We start from the raw sequence: 20,200 nt of genomic DNA on the forward strand, positions 1-20,200 counted from the left end.
ATATATATATATATATATATATATATATATATATATATATATATATACATGGTCAATTAATTTATAACAAAGGAGCCAGGAATATACAATGGGGAAAAGACAGTCTCTTCAATAAATGGTGTTGGGGAAACTAGACAGCTACATGCAAAATAATGAAACTGGACCACTATCTTACACCATATGCAAAAAGTAACTCAAAATGGATTAAAGACTTGAATGTAAGACCTGAAACCATAAAACTCCATAGAAGAAAACACAGGCAGTACAACTATGTCAAGATCTTGACATAGGTCTTAGCAACAATTTTTTTAATCTGACAACAAAAGCAACAAAAGTAAAAAGAAACAAGTGGGACTACACTGCACTAAAAAGTTTCTGCAAAGCAAAGGAAACCATCAACAAAATGAAAAGGCAACCTATTGAATGGGTGAAAATAACTGCCAATCATATATATGATAAGGGCCTAATAACCAAAATACAGAAAGAACCCATACAACTCAATAGCAAAAAAAAAAATCTGATTTTAAAATGGGCAGAAGATCTTAGTAGACATTTTTCTAAAGAAGACATACAGATGGCCAGTAGGTATGTGAAAAGATGTTTAACAACATTAATCAGTAGGGAAATGCAAACCGAAACCACAATGGGATATCACCTCTCACCTGTTAGAATGGCTATTATCTAAAAGATGAGAAATAATAGTTGTTGGCAAGAATGTGGAAAAAAGGGAACCCCTGTGCACTGCTGGTGGGAATGTAAATTGGTGCAACCCCTATGGAAAACAGTATGAAGGTTCCTCAAAAAATTAAAAATAGAACTACAATATGATACAGCAATTCCACTTCTGAGTATTTATCTGAAGAAAATGAAAAAAATAATTTGAAAGGATATATTATCCCCATGTTTATTTCAGCATTTACAATAGACCAGATATGGAAACAACCTAAGTGTTCATTGATGAATAAATGGATAAAGAAATTGTGGTAAATACATACAATGGAATACTATGCAGTCATAAAAAATGAAATCCTACCATTTGTGACAACATAGATGGACCTCGAGGGCATTATGCTAAGTGAAATATATCAGACAGAGAAAGACAAATACCATATGATCTCTCTTATATGTGGAATCTAAAAATTAAACAAACAAAAAACCAAGCTCACAGATACAGAGAACAGATTGGTGGTTGCAAACGGGGAGGGGTAGAGGGTGGGAGAAATGGGTGAACTCTTTTTTTAGTTTAAATAAATTGAATAAAAATTTTAAAAAATAAATAAAGTAACATCACTACATTGTACACATTAAACTTACAAAATTTCATGTGTCAATTATGTCTCAATAAAGCTGGGGAAAAAATACAGTCCAATCCTCCCTCTAAGAACAGAGAATACAGGTGGTCAGTGGAAAACCCGTAGAAAGAGGATCTGCAGGCAGATGATTTAGGCAGAGAGGGAAGGTCTGCCCTCCTGAATGCAGAGTTTAACAGAATTGATCTGCTTGTGGTGACAGGTGCAGCCTGGGTGGTGCAGCCTTTGGTGACAGCTGTTCTGTGACATCAGTATCTCTAATGAAAGATGGTCAACAGACAGAGACTCATTGGCAAAGGATACCAGGATTCCCAGAAGCAGGTGTTATCAGCCGCTCCCGTCAGGATCTGGATGGGTAGACTGAGCCTTTGGGAAAAGGGCCACTGCAGAGGCTGGCCACATCCTGGGGCTGTCCCAATGCTTAGGGAAATGCCCAGTCCCTTCCAAATAATCCTACTCACTTTGGGCTTATTCTATGATCATTAAATGACCATCTGAGGGAGAAGCTGGATTTCCAGGAACATTACCACCAAGAAAGACGGAGAATACATGCTTTTGGTTACTGGGAAAAGATATCACCCCTTATAATCCACTGCATCGGGCATGTGGATAGTATCTGGTGGGCTTTCCATAATCTCTCTCTCTCTCTGAGACACTGTCCCTGAGAGCCCAGGGGGGAGAATTCTCCTCTGGCCTCAAAAGGTTGACAACCACACCTGGGAACTTGGCAGCCCAACTCTGAGAGGTCCACTTTGGGTACCACCTGGCCCCTAGACAATGTCCCATTAGTGCCCTCAAAATTGGGGCAGTCTGTCCCAACTCAGAAGCAAATTTTCTTTTCTACCTGCACCCCATTCTCCTGGCCCAGGGGGACCACTTCAGTTTCAACGTGGCCTATAATATTGTTTGCTTAACTTGCTGAGTTGGCGACCACATTCCCCAGACCACGTTCACCACTACCCCAGAGTAGTATTATCCAAGAGCAAGTGAGAGAAGTAGGTTTTTGCAAACGTGGAAATACCCTGTCTTTCTTCAAGACGCCCGCCATCCATAGAACGGCCAAGATGTTTTCTTAAGGATACATGGTGCCATGTCTGCTCTGCTCTATGAGGCATGTTGTTAGGCAACAGCCAAAGCTCCTCCAGAGACACACCCTAGACAGCTCTAGAAACCACAAGACACACTCAGCAAGAAAATTACTCTTTTACCCCATATTTCCTCATTTATTTAGGTAGGAACAAAAATAAAATTTTAATTCACACTTCTTTGACTACTAGGAAAGATTGTTCGCTTTTCGATGTCCTTGTTCTATATTCTTCATATCTTTTTCTGATTATCAAAGAGAAGCACAGTCATAGAAAATACAAAAAACAAAGAAGTGTATAAAACGTTTAAATTACACAATATTCCACCTCCTACAGATAAAACATTGTTTAACACTTAGGTGGTTTTCTACCATGTCTTTCTCTGCAGATATAATTTTTTAAATAAAAAGATTTGATTTTAAAAAAAGATTTGAGATCATAACATAGATACAGTTTTAGATTTTTTTTTCACTTAACATTGTAGCATAAACATTTTCCCATACATTAAACGCAAGCATGATTTTAATGATTGCACAGAAGTCCATATAGACTTTATCTAGCCAAACCTCTACTGATGGACATGAATGTATAAAGGAAAAACACAGATTTTTCCTCCTTCTATGTAGGGAAAAATCCAGTTCTTCCCCACTGTGTTTCTCTCCTGTGTGTCTCCTCTACTACTCACACAGAACACTTCATTTCTGACACTTCTGTTCACCAAATGTGTGGGAAGTTTTCTCCACATCAAGCAATCCTCTGTGACACCAGCTGGGTGTCCTACAATTTAACTCAATTCTGACATTATCTACCTGGAGATAGTGTCAGACCCCACAGGTTAAGGGCTCAGTCCCACAAGACTGCCCCACCCCCCTTCAGATGCCAATCACAAGTAGTAGGTCTCCAGCTTACCCACAAGTACTGTCACAAGTACTACCCACAAGTACTGAGTTGACTACAAATCAGAGGTTCCCATGACCACACCCTGGGTTGGATTAATTTGCTAGAGCAGCTCACAGAACTGAGAAAACACTTATGTTTACCAGTTTATTAAAGGATATAATAAAGGATACAGAGGGACAGTCAGATGAAGAGATACATAGGGCAAGGGTCTGAGAGGGTCCCTAGTACAGAAGCTTCTGCTCCTGCGGAGCTGGGGTGCATCACCCTCCCGATATATGGATGTGTTCGCCAACCCGGAAGCTCCCTGAACCCCATACTCTTGGGATTTTTGTGGAGGCTTCTTCACTTGGCATGATCAGTTATTAACTCCATTTCCAGTCCCCCTCCCCTCTCTGGAGGATGGGTGGTAGAGCTGAAAATTCTAACCATCTAATCAAGGCTTGGTCTTTGATGACCAGCCCCACCCAGAAGCATCCAGCAGCCACTCAGTGTCTGCATTAGAATAAAAGATGCTCCTAGTGTTCTTATCATTTAGGAAACTACAAGGGTTTTAGGAGCTCTGTGCCAGGAATGGGGGTCAGAGATCAATATATATATTTCCTATTATCTCACAGGATGCAATTCCCAGTTTTTTACTATTATGTACAACACTGTGCTGAACATAAAACTTGTTCATATCTTTGATTGTATAATAGGAATTACTGAAGGAATAGATTTGAGCATCTGTGTGTCTCTTGCTAGCTACCGCAAAATCGCTTTTTTGAAAAATGACACTGAGTTGCTTCTACTCCAAGAACCCCAGTCCCTGACTTTAGCACCCACTCCATCACCGTCCCAGACTTTTTGGCCAGGATATTATGGGCTTTAGTTATTTTAGAAAATACCAGCTACTGACTTCAAGAGGCAGAGAAGGCAAGGCAGAGAAGGAAAAAAGAGGTCCATTCCTGAGAGGAAGTGGTAAGGCTGCTCTCTGGCAGAGACAAAAGAAAAGAGGAATAAGTGGATTTTAAAAGTGACCAGTCAGTCTCCCAAGGCAATAAAAATAAAAACAAAAATAAACAAATGGGACCTAATAAAACTTATAAGTTTTGCACAGCAAAGGAAACCATAAAAAAAAAAAAAAGACAACCTACAGAATGGGAGAAAATATCTGCAAACGATGCAATCAACAAGGGCTTAATTTCCTAAATATACAAACAGCTCACACAATTCAACAACAAAAAAACAAACAACCCAATCGAAAAATAGTCAGAAGGGGGACTTCCCTGGTGGTCCTGTGGTTAAGACTCCGCGCTTCCAATGCAAGGGACGCGGGTTTGATCCCTAGTCAGGGAACTAAGATCCCACATGCTGCGCGGCCAAAAAAAAAATAAAGAAAGAAAAATAAAAATGGTCAGAAGACCTAAATAGAGAGTTCATCAAAGAAGAAATACAAATGGCTAATAGGCAATGAAAAGATGTTCAACATCGCTAATTATCAGAGAAAAGCAAATCAAAACTACAATGAAGTACCACCTCACACGGCCAGAATGGCCATCATTAAAAAATCTACAAATGGGACTTCCCTGGTGGCAGAGTGGTTAAGAATCTGCCTGCCAATGCAGGGGACATGGGTTCGAGCCTTGGTCCGGGAAGATCCCACATGCCGCGGAGCAACTAAGCCCGTGCGCCACAACTACGGAAGCCCGCGTGCCTAGAGCCCGTGCTCCACAACAAGAAGCCACCACAATGAGAAGCCCACACATCACAATGAAGAGTAGCCCTTGCTCACCGCAACTAGAAAAAAAAAAAGCCCATGCACAGCAACGAAGACCCAATGCAGCCAAAAATAAATAAATAAAATTAAAAAAAAAACTCTACAAATAACGAATGCTGGAGAGGGTGTGGAGAAAAGGGAACCCTCTTACATGGTTGGTAGGAATGTAAGTTGGTACAGCCACTATAGAAAACAGCATGGAGGTTCCTCAGAAAACTAAAAATGGAATTACCATATGATCCAACAATCCTACTCCTGGGCATATATCCAGACAAAACCCTAATCCAAAAAGATACATGCACCCGTATGTTTATAGCAGCCCTATTCACAATAGCCAAGTCATGGAAACAACCTAGGTCCATTGACAGATGAATGGATAAAGAAGATGTGGTATATATACACAATGGAATACTATTCAGCTATAAAAATGATGAAATCATGCCATTTGCAGAAACATGGGTACAATTAGAGATGAACATATTAAGTGAAGTAAGTCAGACAGAGAAAGACAAATACCATATGATATCGCTTATATGTGGAATCTAAAATATGACACAAATGAACCTACCTATGAGACAGAAACAGACTCACAGACATAGAGAACAGACTGGTGGTTGCCAAGGGGGAGGAGACTGGGAGAGGGAGGGAGTAGGAGGCTGGGATTAGCAGATGTAAGCTATTATATATAGAACGTATAAACAGCAAGGTCCTACTGTATAACACAGACAACTATATTCAATATCTATGAAAAACCATAATGGAAAAGAATATTTTTTTAAAAAAGAATGTATATATATGTATAACTGAATCACTTTGCTGTACAGCAGAAATTAACACAACGTTGTAAATCAACTATACTTCAATTAAAAAAACAAACAAAAGTGACCAATAACATCACAAAATAAGTTATTTTAAGGAAACAGAGATGACTTAGCACTTGAGTTAAGGGGACACAGGAGAGGCTATCTGAGCCATGCAAAATCTGGGGGAAGGGGTCATAGGGAGTTATTGTTTAATGGGTAGAGAGTTTCAGGGTTGCAAGATGAAAAGAGTTCTGGAGATGGATGGTGGTGATGGTTGTACAATATGAATGTACTTAATACTTCTGAATTGTACACTTAAAATTTAAGATAGTAAATTTTGTGTTATGGCTATTTTGCCACAATTTAAAATTTAGGGGAAAAACCCCAACAAAATCTAGGAAGAGAAGGTGCTGACACTTGCTCTGGGAAGGGAGAGGTGTCTTAGAGGGGTAAGAAGTAGAGATGAACAGGGCACCCATGAAGTCATTCTGCAGTTTGAATGCTTAAAATATTCACTTCTATATGAAATATAAACAATCTGCAAAAGGCAACAAAGAAAGAATTAATTCAAGGTTTAACACAGTTGGTTGCAGGAAGGTCGACTTTCAATGCATCCACCATCATTTTGGATACAGCCATCTCAGTATAATGTAGAGCTCAGTACTTGTAAAATGAAAGAAACGAAAAAAACAAACATAAGCAATTTTATTTAAATCTCTAGCGAATTCTCTCTGGGCTGCATCTCACAAATTGTTTTTACCCTATATGGCACCGAGTTGATTAGAAATCCAAACCCACAATGACTTACAGACACCCTGTATCTTGAGCTTTTGCTAGCAGAGGTGGTGCTCCAATCAGTCAAGGAACTCAATTAGTACAACTCTAAGAACTCCTTGGCATATCCAGATAGCCCTGTTTGGGGACAAGAGGATGCCCAGCTGCCAAGCTGGGAAGCCTAATAACAAAAGGCTAATTTACACTTCCATCGGTGATGGATAAGTGCCCATTTCAAAGCACATTATTCCACTGAGAAATAGAAGGAACCAGAAAAGAATTTCCACGGGTTCCCACCACCACATCTTCCCACCTACTTGCAGATGTGTCCGTGCACTCTTCCTTCCCTCCAGGTAGGATGGAAGAATTGTCCCTGCTCGTATCTAAAGCCAAACTCTTGGGACTTCCCTGGTAGCACAGTGGTTAAGACTCCACACTCCCAATGCAGGGGGTCCGGTTTCGATCCCTGGCCAGGGAACGAGATCCCACATGAGTGACACTACTAAGAGTTCGCATGCTGCAACTAAAGAGCCCATGTGCCGCAACTAAGGAGCCAACAAGCAGCAACTAAGGAGCCCTCAAGCCACAACTAAGACCCAGCACAACCAAATAAATAAATAAATAAATAAATAAATAAAAAGCCAAACTCTTCACTTGTGCAAGAGATCCCATCCCTCTTGCTTCCCCAAGGATTGTCTTCCTGCATTTGCCTCTTCTCTCCCACACAACCAATTTCTCCTCTCTGCTGGATAATTCTCAGTTAAACATACAAGGAGGCCAGATACCTCTCACTTTTAGAACCCTCATCTTGATTCCGTATCTCCTCCAGCTCTTGTCTCATATCTCTTCTCCATTTAGAGATACTTAGAAGAGTTGTCTCCTGTTCCTTGGCCCCCATTCTCTCTTGAACTGTCTTCTTACCACCCCCTCAGATATGCTCTTGTCAAAGTCACCAATGCTCTCCAGGTGCCTCAATCCTATAGTCTACAGTCAGGCCCACCTTATCAGCTCACCAGAGAATTTGACAAAGTGTATCGCTTTCTCCTGTGTTTGGTGCTGGAGATAACACTCTCTCTCCCGGTTCTCTGACCACCTCACTGCCTCATCTTTCACAGTCTCCTTCACTGGTTCTTTCCACCTCCCTGACCTCAAAACATCAAGGTCAGGACTTCCCAGGTGGTCCAGTGGCTAAGGCTCCACGTTCTCAATGCAGGGCCCCGGGTTCGATCCCGGGTCAGGGAACTAGATCCCACATGCCGCAACTAAAGTTGTCCACATGCCGCACAACTAAGTGTCCACATGCCGCAACTAAAGTTCCCACATGCCTCAACTAAAAGATCCAGCATGCTGCAACTAAAGATCCTGCATGTTGCAACTAAAGATCCCGTATGCAGCAATGAAGATTCTGCGTGCCGCAACTAAGACCCAGTGAAGCCAAATAAATAAATAGATAGATAAATAAATAAATAAATATTTCAAACAAAAACATCGAGGCCCCCAGGGCTGGGTCTCCATATCTCTTCTCCTCTCTGTCTACACTCACTCCCCTGGAGATCTCAGCTCACTGCAAAGCTTTAAACATCATCTCTCCACACTGACAATGCCCAAACATTTTTCTCCCGCCCAGACTTCTCCAGAGGCCAGGTGTGAACATTCAATTCCCTAACAACTTCCCCTGGACAATAAGTATCTTCCAGCATCATCACAAAGCCCTGCACTCTTCACTGTCTCAGTAAATGACAACTTCATTCCTCCAGTTGCTCTGGTCAAAAAGCCCTCTTTCCAACACACCAGCAAGCCCCAGCCAGCACTTTTTTCAAAACCAATTCTCCACCAGATTGCTTCTCACCACTTCCAGCACTGTCCTCCATCCAACATATCACCTTCCTTCTCCCAGACAACTCCACACCCTCTCTGCTTCCACTCCATGATCCATTCCCTGCACTGTCCCCTGGGAGTCCTCCTAATTTCCAATCAGATCATGTCACTTCTCCATTTGAGACTACCCAGTGGATCCCCACCTCCCTTAGAATGAACCCAAACTCGGGACTTCCCTGTTGGTCCAGTGGTAAAGAATCCATCCTGCAATGCAGGGGATGCAGGTTTGAACCCTGGTCGGGGAACTAAGATCCCACATGCTGCAGGGCATATAAGCCCGCATGCCACAACTACTGAGCCTGCGCCCCTCAACTAGAGAGAGAAAACCCGCATGCCACAACTAGAGAGAAGCCCAAGCACTGCAGCGAAGAGACAGCACACTGCAACAAAAGATCTCCGCGTGCCGCAAATAAAGACCTGACTCAGCCAGAAAGAAAAAATAATGAACTCAAACTCTGTACTAGTATCTACAAGGCCCTACATGATCCCGCCCTTGCCTCCTTTCCCAGTCTCATATCCCAAGACTAGCCTCCCACACTCCATTTAGCCACACAGACCTCTTAGCTCTTCCTGAAACAGGCTGAGCTCTTCCCTACCACAGGCCATTTACACTTGCTCCTTTCTCTGCCTGGGGTCCTTTTCTCTTGGGAAGTGGGGAGGTCTTTTATCAGATCTGTGCATGGCTCACCCCCTAGCTTCACTCAACCTCTGCTTCAGTGTCACCTCTGCAGACAAACCTTCACAAGTCACCCCAACTAAAACAAAGATTTCACCACCATCTCACTCCCTACCCCTATTCCTGGCTCTCTTTGTTTTCTTACCCTTTATCTCTACTTGCTATTATACTACATATTTGTTTGTTTCTTATTTCTCTTCTACGTTGGTTTGTAATGACCAGACCAACAGTACCTCAAATGTGTCTGACACAGAGTAGGAACTCCAACATTTACTGAGTAATTAACTTGTATTTTTGAGTGAATTGCCTCCTGGTGTCTTTTGCACATGTTGGTATGTTTGATATTTATAAATTTATTTTTTTAATAAATGTATTTATTTATTTATTTATTTTTGGCTGCGTTGGGTCTTCATTGCTGCATGCAGGCTTTTCTCTAGTTGTGGCGAGTGGGGGCTACTCTTCGTTCTGGTGCACAGGCTTCTCATTGTGGTGGCTTCTCTTGTTGGGAGCACGGGCTCTAGGCACGTGGGCTTCAGTAGTTGTGGCACACGGGCTCAGTAGTTGTGACACGCGGGCTCTAGAGCGCAGGCTCAGTAGTTGTGGCACACGGGCTTAGTTGCTCCGTGGCACGTGGGATCTTCCTGGACCAGAGCTCGAACCCGTGTCCCCTGCATTGGCAGGCAGACTCTTAACCACTGTGCCACCAGGGAAGCCCTTAAATTGATTTTTAAGAGCTCATTCCAGAGGAAATATAATAATCTTTTGTCTGTCATATATTACAAGTATTTTTTCCTGCTGTCATTTTCTATTTTTCTGTTTCATAAAACAAAACTCACAGTGGTTTCTCTTTAAAAATGACCCTACCTTGTAGTAAATTCCGATTCCTCCCCGATTCAGTCAGAGGTGCTTTTGGTCTTAGCCGGTAGCATTACTGAGCATTTTCATATTTTCCTATGTGCTCATTAGCACTTTAATGAAATATTGGAAGGGGCTGCCCAGAGGCTGCTAGCCAAATGGTATTTATTTACTTATGTAACTGAAGTATAGTTGATTAACAATGTTTCAGGTGTACAGCAAAGTGATTCAGTTATATATATATTCTTTTTCAGATTCTTTTCCATTATAGGTTATTAAAAGATATTGAATATAGTTCCCTGTACTACACAGTAGGTCCTTGTTGTTTATCTATTTTATATATAGTAGTGTACATAGCCAGATGCCATTTAAACCTTAAAATCAAGAAAATGACTCAGTTACAACATGTTTATCGTGGTCATTAATGTAAATTGCTCAGAGGGAGCAGAAATGACTCTGCATTAATCCATCATTACTCAAAGCACAGACAGATACTCGCAGGCTGGGGAAAATCATAGACAGCTGATGCCAATGCCAATTCTTTAGAGTATTTATCACACTTGATTTGGCTACTTCCTAAAGGCATCCAGGTATCTTACCCAAAGAGCCATGAACCAGTAAGATGCTACCAGATCCTTAGAGAAGGAAGTTGTTGTTTTTTTAAAAAAAATATTTTATTTATTTATTTATTTGTTTGTTTGTCTGCGGCGGGTCTTCGTTGCGGCACATGGGATCTTCATTGCCACATACGGGATCTTTTAGTTGCAGCATGTGGGATCTAGTTCCCTGACCAGGGATTGAACCCGGGTCCCCTACATTGGGAGTGTGGAGTCTTAACCACTGGACCACCAGGGAAGTCCCAAAGGAAGGGTATTTTGAAAATGCTTGGTTTGGGGATGATACAATGGCAGCAATGAATAACTGAAATTGTGTCTGAAATCTCCTGTGCCTTTACTGGCAAAAGAGAACTGAAAACACTGCGCAGACCCTAAATACGATGTCAGAGCCAACTTAGGAGACATAAGGGCCCAGGTCATCAAGTTTGGTCTTTCGGGAAGTTCTATTCCACTCACCCTGGTCACCTTTGGTCACTCCCAGGCTAAGGGAACACCTGCCTCACAGACTCCCCCTCTTTGCAAGTGTTACAGGTGTCTAGCCACAGGGCCTGGCATCTCTGACTTCACAGAGCCTCCAATGAGGCCAAAAGGATGCCAAGGCCATCTTGCTACTCTCTTGCCCGTGAAGATCTACCCTCTGAGTCCAGGCTCACTGGGGAGGCATCTTCTGTCCTGAGAGTGTTGGTCTTTGGAAATAACTTAACCGCCTTGGGCCTTAGTTTATTCATCAGAAAAATGGGGTGGTGATACCTATATTCAGAGGAGAAAATGCGAGACTGCAGTAAAAACAGCTACGACAGTGCTTAGCACAAGGCAGGGGCTCAACCCAGGCTCACATTCCTTGTCCTCTGTCTGCTGTGCCAAAGTTTAAACGCCCCTCCTCCCAAGCCCTACTGGCCTTCATTTCAGTATCTAGAAGACCGCCCATGGGTCCCTTTCATGAGTGGAATGGGGTAAAGATGCATAGCTTGAGACCTCGTAAGCACAGGCATCCCGAGTAACCTATGGCGATTCCCAAAGTGCCTGAGCTGCATATGCTGGTTTAGACCCACCATGGGACCTATATGGGACCTGAAGTTTTAATATACATTTTCATGAACCCAGTTTTGTTTATCAGAATATGAAGGGTGGAGTGCGTGAGGATGCAAGAGGTGTTATTCTGCTCTGTAGTTAACATGAGAGAGCCCTTGGAAGTATATGACTTGTGTGTTTAGTGGCACATGCTGGGTAATGTCAGCAGCTGCTATTCAGAATGGGCAAAATATTAGGAAAGGTTTATGGGGTAAAATGAATGGAGCAAGAAAATAGTGGTTAACTGAGTAAAAACTGGGCAAAAGACCTGAATAGACATTGTTCCAAACACACAAATGGCCAACAATACATGAAAAGGTTCTCAATATCACTAATCATCAGGGAAATGCAAATCAAAACCACAGTGAGATATCACTTCACACATGTTAGAATGGTTACTGTCAAGAGACAAGAGGTAAGTGCTAGCAAGGATGTGGAGAAAAGTGAACGCTTGTGCACTGTTGGCGGTAAAGTAAACTGATACAATAAATACAGAAAACAGTATGGAGGTTCCTCAAAAAATTAAACATAGAACTACCCTATGATCAGCAATTCCACTTCTGGGTATACACGTAAAAGAAAAGAAATCAGTATCTTGAAGAAATATCTGTACCTCCATGTTCACTGCAGCCGTATCTACATTAGCCAAGACAGGGAAACGACCTAGTAACCATCGGTGGATGAATGCATAAAGAAGATGTGGTATATGCATTCAATGGAACATTATTCAACCACAAAAAAGAAGAAAATCTGACATTTGCAACAATATAGATGAATCTTGAGGACGTTATGCTAAGTGAAATAAGTCAGACAGAGAAATACAAATACTACATAATCTCACTCATATGTGGAATCTAAAAAAGCTGACCTCATAGAAACAGAGAGTGGAATGGTGGTTGCCAGGGCCTGTTGGGTGGGGAAAATGGGGAGATGTTGGTCAAAGTGCACAAGCTTCTGGTTATAAGATGAATAAGTTCTAAGGATCTAATGTACAGGACAGTGACTATAGTGAACAATACTGTATTGTATACTTGAAAGCTGCTGAGAGAATAGACCTTAAATGTTTTCACCACACCCACAAAAAGGTAATTATGTGAGGTGATGGATGTGTTAACTTACCTTATTGTGGTAATCATTTTGCAATATATACGGGTATCAAATCATCATGTTCTATACTGTAAACTTACATAATGTTATATGTAAATTACATCTCAATAAAGCTGGGGAAAAAAAGAAAAATAGTGACTAAGTTTCTTCTGACAAAATCTTGACATTTGGTTGAGTAGGAGGCACCTTGAAGTTGTAGAAGGAGCTATAGTTAGTGGTGTAGTGATTTTGTGAGCTATATTTAAACATATCTAAAGAAGAATGAACGTCTATATTTATGACTCATTTTTTGAGGATGGATCATTTGCATGAATTAAATTTATTTCTTAAATCAAAACCACAATTTGCTACCTTTTCTCCCCTAATTACAGGATGGTAAAGCAGGAAGGCATTAGGTATCTGGGAGCTGCCCCTGTGTAGAGGTTCCTGGGCCCTGCGATGTGAAAGGCACAGAGAAGGAAAAGCAGGAGGCATCGGGCCCCAGCGCTTCCTGGGAATCCGCCAAACCCTCTGAGGGGCAAGACCATTTCCCGAGATCTAGAAGCCAGCAAGGCTGCACTGTTTGGAGCCTCCGAGTGTACCCCTGACAGCTCCCCAGGAGACGTGAATGCCTGGCAGGGGATGGATGATGTCTGGCAAACATGGGGGATGCCATCAGAGAGCACAGTCTTGTCCCTGACACCTCTCAACTGCCCCTGTGACTCCAGAAAGCCATAGGAAGATGTCATCCTCACCCAGGGACGCTAGGGGCCCCAGACAACTGAGGGTTGGTGTTCACTAGGTCTCGAATGTTCCCTAGGGTCTCTAGGCCACACTAGCCAAGTGACCGTGAGTTCATCTCTGAACTTGTCTCACATTCAGCTGCCCCATGAGTGAAATGGTAACAGAGCAGTTTGGTGGTTTAGCAGGTGGGTTCAAGTCTCAGCTCTGTCACATACTGGCTGCAAAACTGGAAGTAATTCACTGTATCTCTCTGTGCCTTGGTTTTCTCAGCTGTAATATAAACATAACACTAGTATTTAGTGTTAAGGTTTCTGCTAGTTCAGGGGGTCACAGAAGCAGATGCCAAGACAGGAAGGGAATCAGACACGAGAGCGACGCGTTAGGGAAAACACCTGTGAGGGAGGTGGGAGAGGCATGGGGGGCTGGGAGAGCCTTCCGACCACAATGCAGGTGTGTCCCCTGGGCTGGAGAGAGGGAAGGACAGTTTTGGCAAGGCCACTGGGGTGTCATAGAGCCAAAGTCACTGCCAGAGGAGTCCCACCTCTGCCAGGGGTGGACCCGCCCAGGTGATGAGTTCCTGCCACACTCATCACCAGAGGGGGGACCGCCTCAGAGCACAGTGGTCAATTACTCCTGCACAGTTGGAGGTTTGAGGGCACCTCCTCATGCCACCACCGCTGTCATAAGAATTTAAGAATTTGCTTAATTCTGGTGGAAGTGTTTCAAATAGAGCTGGGTTGAGCCTCTACAAATGTCCCCAACTTCCCAACCTCTGGGACCACTTTCCTTCTCCCCTCTCTCCATCTTCAATGGCCCTCCTGATTTTATTCTTTTTTTCCATCTTCTTCCTTTCCCTTTTCTCTTTCCACTTCTGCCCTCCAGCCACAATCCCCAGCCAGAAAGGCTGCAGAAGGACAGGGGGAGAGGAATGACAGGAATGGTTTGGAGGGTCCTAATGTGAGGAGGGAAGCCTTGGACCATCTGCCCCCATGTCCCTTCCTCCCCAGGCTGGACCTTTGGGGCAGTGTGGTCCATGCAGGAGGCTGCCCCCAGAACTGTGGCCATGTGCCCATACACAGGACTTGTGCCTGGCTTACTTTCCACAGGGAGACTTTGCCAGTCCACACCTGGCCTTCACCTGCCAGCCCGTCAGCCAAGAAAGGCGGGGAGCTGGACGCCCTCGGTACCCTCACTCCCTTCCCAGCATGATGGAGATCTATTTTAGTTCCCACTGCCTGTTAGTCACCAGTGTGGTGGAGTGACATTAATCTCCACTGTTAGGCGGAAGCTGAGGAAGCCAATACTTCTCCTTCGGGGTATGAGTTGCAAAACCCTTCCTTAATCCCCAGCATTATAAATCCAAATAGTGACCTTCTAAAACTAGACAAAAGAAGCCACAACTTATCCTGAAAAGAGTCCAAGGCCCTCGGAGGAGAGGCTAAGAGGGGCTATTCCAGCAGGGGTACCTCTATGCTTGATGGGACAAGAGACGTGCCGTGAGGACAAGCTGACTTCCTCCCTTGTGTTTCTGATTCAAGGAACCAGCTGAGGTGGAGCAGTCTGGGGAACATGCATACCCCAAAGACTGGCATCCTCCCAACTAGGGAAATGCCAGCATCGTGGTACAAACTGACTCAAAGAAAGGAACTACCCTTGTGTGTTTGTCTGCTGCACAGAGGCACTGAGCTAGGTGACAGCAGCAAGGCTGTCCGCAGCCCTCCACGCCGCTGGCCTGATCTGCACTCACCACAAGGCAGCCCCCAAAGTCTGAGAAATCATTCACAGTGTCCTTCCAAGTCAGAGTCACACCACTGTGCCGGCTGTTACCTGCAAAAGGTGTTAGAGGGTTTGGGGTACAACTTCAGGCTGACAAAGTACATGATCTTCCCCTGAGCTCACGTCCCTCCTTCCCTGAGCATATCTGTGACTGGTTCCTGCCCCCAAGGAGCCTTTCTGGCTGAGCTGATATGAAATCCTGGTGCCTCTTCCGCTATCATTGGAGAAGGGTGAGAGTGTGTAGTAGAGAGACAAGCAGGCCCCCAGATTTTCATGAGGAAGAGGAAGTTCAGACACACAACCTCAGCTAGACAGCTGGCTCCCAGGAACTTGGTGGCTGACCCACCTGCCACCCAGAACTGGATGGAATTTTATCTCATTCCTTATACAGGAGCTTCCATTTTGTGGATTGAGGTTGGTTACCTTGCAGACACCTCCCCTGGAACAGCCCAATCATAATGGTAACCCCGTGGTTAACCTACTGTTCGCTCTGCCTACGGGTGTTAAAGGTCCACATGCACGTGGACCAGTCCCTCCTCAAAACCAAACCACCAGCCAGTTGCCTTTTATTGTAATTCTTCTCCCTAAGGTCATGACTGAAAGACCATACTGTGTAGTAGTGACAAGGGGCAGCTCCAGAGGGTCACAGCCTGGTGCAAATCCCAACTCTTTCACCAACCAGCTGTGAGATTTGGGGAAGCTCTCAACACTTTTGGACTCAGTTTCTTCCTCTATAAAGTGAGAGTGACAAGAATAGTTCACCTCATAATTAACTGAATTACATGAATTACATGAATTAAAGGAATTAATATGAATTCATAGCTGTGAAGTTCTTAGACCTGGACCTGGCACATAGCCAGGGCTCCATGAATATTCATGGTGGTGGTGGTAGTGATCATTATTGGATATGTCTCACGAGCAGAAAGTGGCCAGGCTGGGAAATGAATGCTGTACCAGGTTACTACTCAGTCATGCTCTTTCCAGGAAGCTGCTTCTAATTTGGGAACTTCCAGTCTTTAAAGTAAAGAGAGGGTGCCTCCTCTCTCATGTTATTAACATGTAACTGGATGTTTTAAAGTTATGATAGCCTTCCGTTTCAGCCCACTGATTTGTGTTGCCTGGGCCTTATCCAGGCTGAAAGCACCCAGCTGTCCTCCTGTCAGACAAGAATTATTGTTCTGACTACGGAAATAGGAAGAGAGATATCAGAGGAACTCTGGGGAAATTCACTTCAAATTTTTTCATCTTCAGATTTTGAAAAAATCAGATGAACCATTTTAAGCAGCCTAAAAACTGACTGCTGAAATATTTAACTAGATTAAGAATTAAAATTAAGAAAGTTTCTTTCATTGTTTTCCCCAACTTTTTGTTTTTAAAAATTTCAAAGCTAAGGAGTTAAATGAGTACTACAATACACATCATATAACCTTTATCTGGATTCACCAGTTTTAACCATCTGCCACATTTGTTTGATCTCTATAGAGACAGAGAAGAGAGACTGAGAGAGGTGCCTTTGGGATGCCTAAGTGGTGCTGCCAATTGTCCATTTTTCTAAGTCATAGAGCCAATGTTTTCCTATCAATGTGTGTACTCTTTATATTTTAAGACCATTCTAAGATTATTAACCATGAATTTGGAAAATGCTTTTGTCCCATTTTCTGTTTTCATTTTTCTTTTGTTTATCATGAATGTTGACATCCAAACTCTTAGTTTTCAGTTAGGTAAATCTATTAATTACTTCCTCTGTGAATTCTTTTATGTCAGAAAGTCAGGAAGGACTTTGATATACTCTAGGCTGTCCAGAGCTTGGATTGACCCCAGTGGGGAACACATCATATTCCACACCTCTGGCCCCAGAGGTGGGTCCTGAGTGAGCACCTGTTCCAAGATGACCCAGTGAGAGTCAATTTCAGGATATGGTGGAACAGTTGGGAGGCAGGTGTTCCCTCTCTCTCTCTCTCTCTCTCTCTCTGCTGGGGAGCCTCACTTGGAGGGATGGAAATGTGGACATGTTCATCACTGTCTTGCTACCATTAGGGAAAAATCTGCTAGACAATAAGGCCAACACAAAGAAAAGCAGAACCAAAAGATGATGAAACACAGACACTCCTGATGACATAGCTTAGGAACCTGGATCCCATCACACCCAAACTTTTGGCCTTTTCATTACATAAGCCAGTGAATTCCCTTTTATATTTACTTCAATTTGATTTGCATCTTCATCACTTGCAACCTAAAGAATTGGGTAATGAAGTACATGAGATGTAATCTCACCCTGAGAGTAGGACTTTCCCACCACCTCTGCCTCAAAAGCCTATGTCCAAGCTGCACACGCACATTCCCTAGAACGCCTTTGCCTGCTTGGGATGCTGTCATTGTCCAGCTCAGCTTGGCTCCCTGATGGTCTCCAGATGACTGTTACTTGGAGGGGGACCAAAAAGGACATCATGACAGAGGATGACAGGACAGAAAGATCTGGAAGGGTAAAGAGGCCCATTTCTCGTACCCACACCTTGCTCTTGTCTCAGCTATGACTCCATGGGGTGGCTCTGCATCCAGATATGTCTTCCTTCAAACATCTGTTCTTCCTATGACCTGGGTAGATTTCTTAATCTCTCTCTGTCCTTTCAGCATTCTCAAAAGCAAATGCAAAATGGAGCCAATGATACCTACTTCTGAGAGAATGTTGTGAACACTAAATGAGATAAATTATGTTATGTGAAAGCATACTTTGGGGGACTTCCCTGGTGGTCCAGCAGTTAAGACTCCACACTCCCAATGCAGGGGGCCTGGGTTTGATCCCTGGTTGGGGAGCTAGATCTCATATGCTGCAACTAAGAACCTGCATGCTGCAACTAAGAAAGATTCTGCATGCTGCAACTAAAGATCCCACATGCCACAACGAAGATCCTGTGTGCCGCAACTAAGACCCCATACAGCTAAATAAATAAATAAATAAATAAATATTTTTTTTTAAAAAAGCATGCTTTGGCTTTCGTCTTAGAGCTATCCAGAGAGACAAAACCAAATAGGAGATATACATATATATCCTACTGGTTTTTTATATATATGAGAAAGAGATTTATTTTAAGGAATTGGTTCATATGATTGTAGGAACTGGCAAGTCTGAAATGTGCAGTGCAGTCTAGAGACAAAATTCCCTCTTCCTCGGGGGACATCAGTATTCTTACTTAAGGCCTTCACCTAATTGGATGAGGCCCACCCATATTATGGAGGGTAATCTGCTTTACTCAAAACCTACTGATTTAAATGTTTATAACATCTTTAAAAAATACCTTCACAACAACATCTAAACTAGTGTTTGATCAAACAACTGGACACCATAGCCTAGCCAAGTTGACATATAAAAAATTAACCATCACAGGACCCAATGCAATGCTGACATTCTAATACAGGTTTGTTGATTTGAAGTAAATTCAGTTTCTCCCAACAAACTCAGCAGCAGTCTTTGGGTTTGCTTTCAAGTTTAGCTTAATCATTATTTGGTAATTAATAACACAGCACTTTATAGTTTGTAGAGCCCTTTCTTATATGGGTTCCTTTGCAGGAGACTGGGTGCCTGGGGTGTGGCAGGAAGGATGATTGGTCTCATTTTACAGACGAAAAACATGAGGATTAGTGAGAGGCAAACCCATAAACAGCTCACTATAGTTTCCTGTGGCAAGTGCTCGGACAGGTGGGCACAGGGGAGGACAGAGTCCCCCTTGTTCTTAGTTTGGTTCCAGTAAAGAAGTCTGGATGTTTGGCGTCCATCCAACTCCCTTTATTACCTGTCTCTTGAACCATTTTAATAATTACCTTGCATCTAAAGATTACTTAATTAATTTTAGTTTTCCTGCTGGATAAGGAGTAACCTTTGTCCGTTACTCTGGGGGCCTTGACATGCCCCAGGTGGTCCCCAAAGCCCAGAAATTTAGACTCCCTCCTGCCCAGAGGTCCCTTATCTGACCTGCTAGCCATTAAAGCAGGGGTCACAGACCCAAATGCTGACAAAGGCCAGGTAAGTAACTTATGGAAGTGAGGAAGCTGGGAGGGCAGAGGGGTCTTCAGCAAACTGGAGTAGGCATGTCCCATCATAAGATGGCACCTGCAATGCACCTCCAGGACACAGTGACTTTGGGGAGCTCAAGACTTTTAATATCTGGAAATTGGGTTTTTTTTTTTTAAAAAGTGAAATATCCTGATTTGAACTGGCAGCCAGTTCAAATTGTTTTTTAAAAATACTGCAAGGCGCTTCCCTGGTGGCGCAGTGGTTGAGAGTCTGCCTGCCGATGCAGGGGACACGGGTTTGTGCCCCGGTCTGGGAAGATCCCATGTGCCATGGAGCGGCTAGGCCCGTGAGCCATGGCCACTGAGCCTGCGTGTCCGGAGCCTGTGCTCCACGACGGGAGAGGCCACAACAGAGAGAGGCCCGTGTAACGCAAAAAAAAAAAAAAAAAAAGAGTCATGTACCAAAATGTTCATTGCAGCTCTGTTTACTGCAATGGCCAGGACGTGGAAGCAGCCTAAGTGTCCATCATTGGATGAATGGATAAAGAAGATGTGGCACATATATACAATGGAATATTACTCAGCCATAAAAAGAAACGAAATTGAGTTATTTGTAGTGAGGTGGATGGACCTGGAGTCTGTCATACAGAGTGAAGTAAGTCAGAAGGAGAAAAACAAATACTGTATGCTAACACATATATATGGAATCTAAGAAAAAAAAATGTCATGAAGAGTCTAGGGGTAGGATGGGAATAAAGACACAGACCTACTAAAGCATGGAGTTGAGGATATGGGGAGGGGGAAGGGTAAGCTGTGACAAAGTGAGAGAGTGGCATGGACATATATACACTACCAAAC

The sequence above is a fragment of the Monodon monoceros genome, unplaced genomic scaffold (assembly GCF_005190385.1).
Source record: "Monodon monoceros isolate NGI ecotype Baffin Bay Population unplaced genomic scaffold, NGI_Narwhal_1 Super_Scaffold_3, whole genome shotgun sequence".
NCBI classification, from domain to species: domain Eukaryota; kingdom Metazoa; phylum Chordata; class Mammalia; order Artiodactyla; family Monodontidae; genus Monodon; species Monodon monoceros.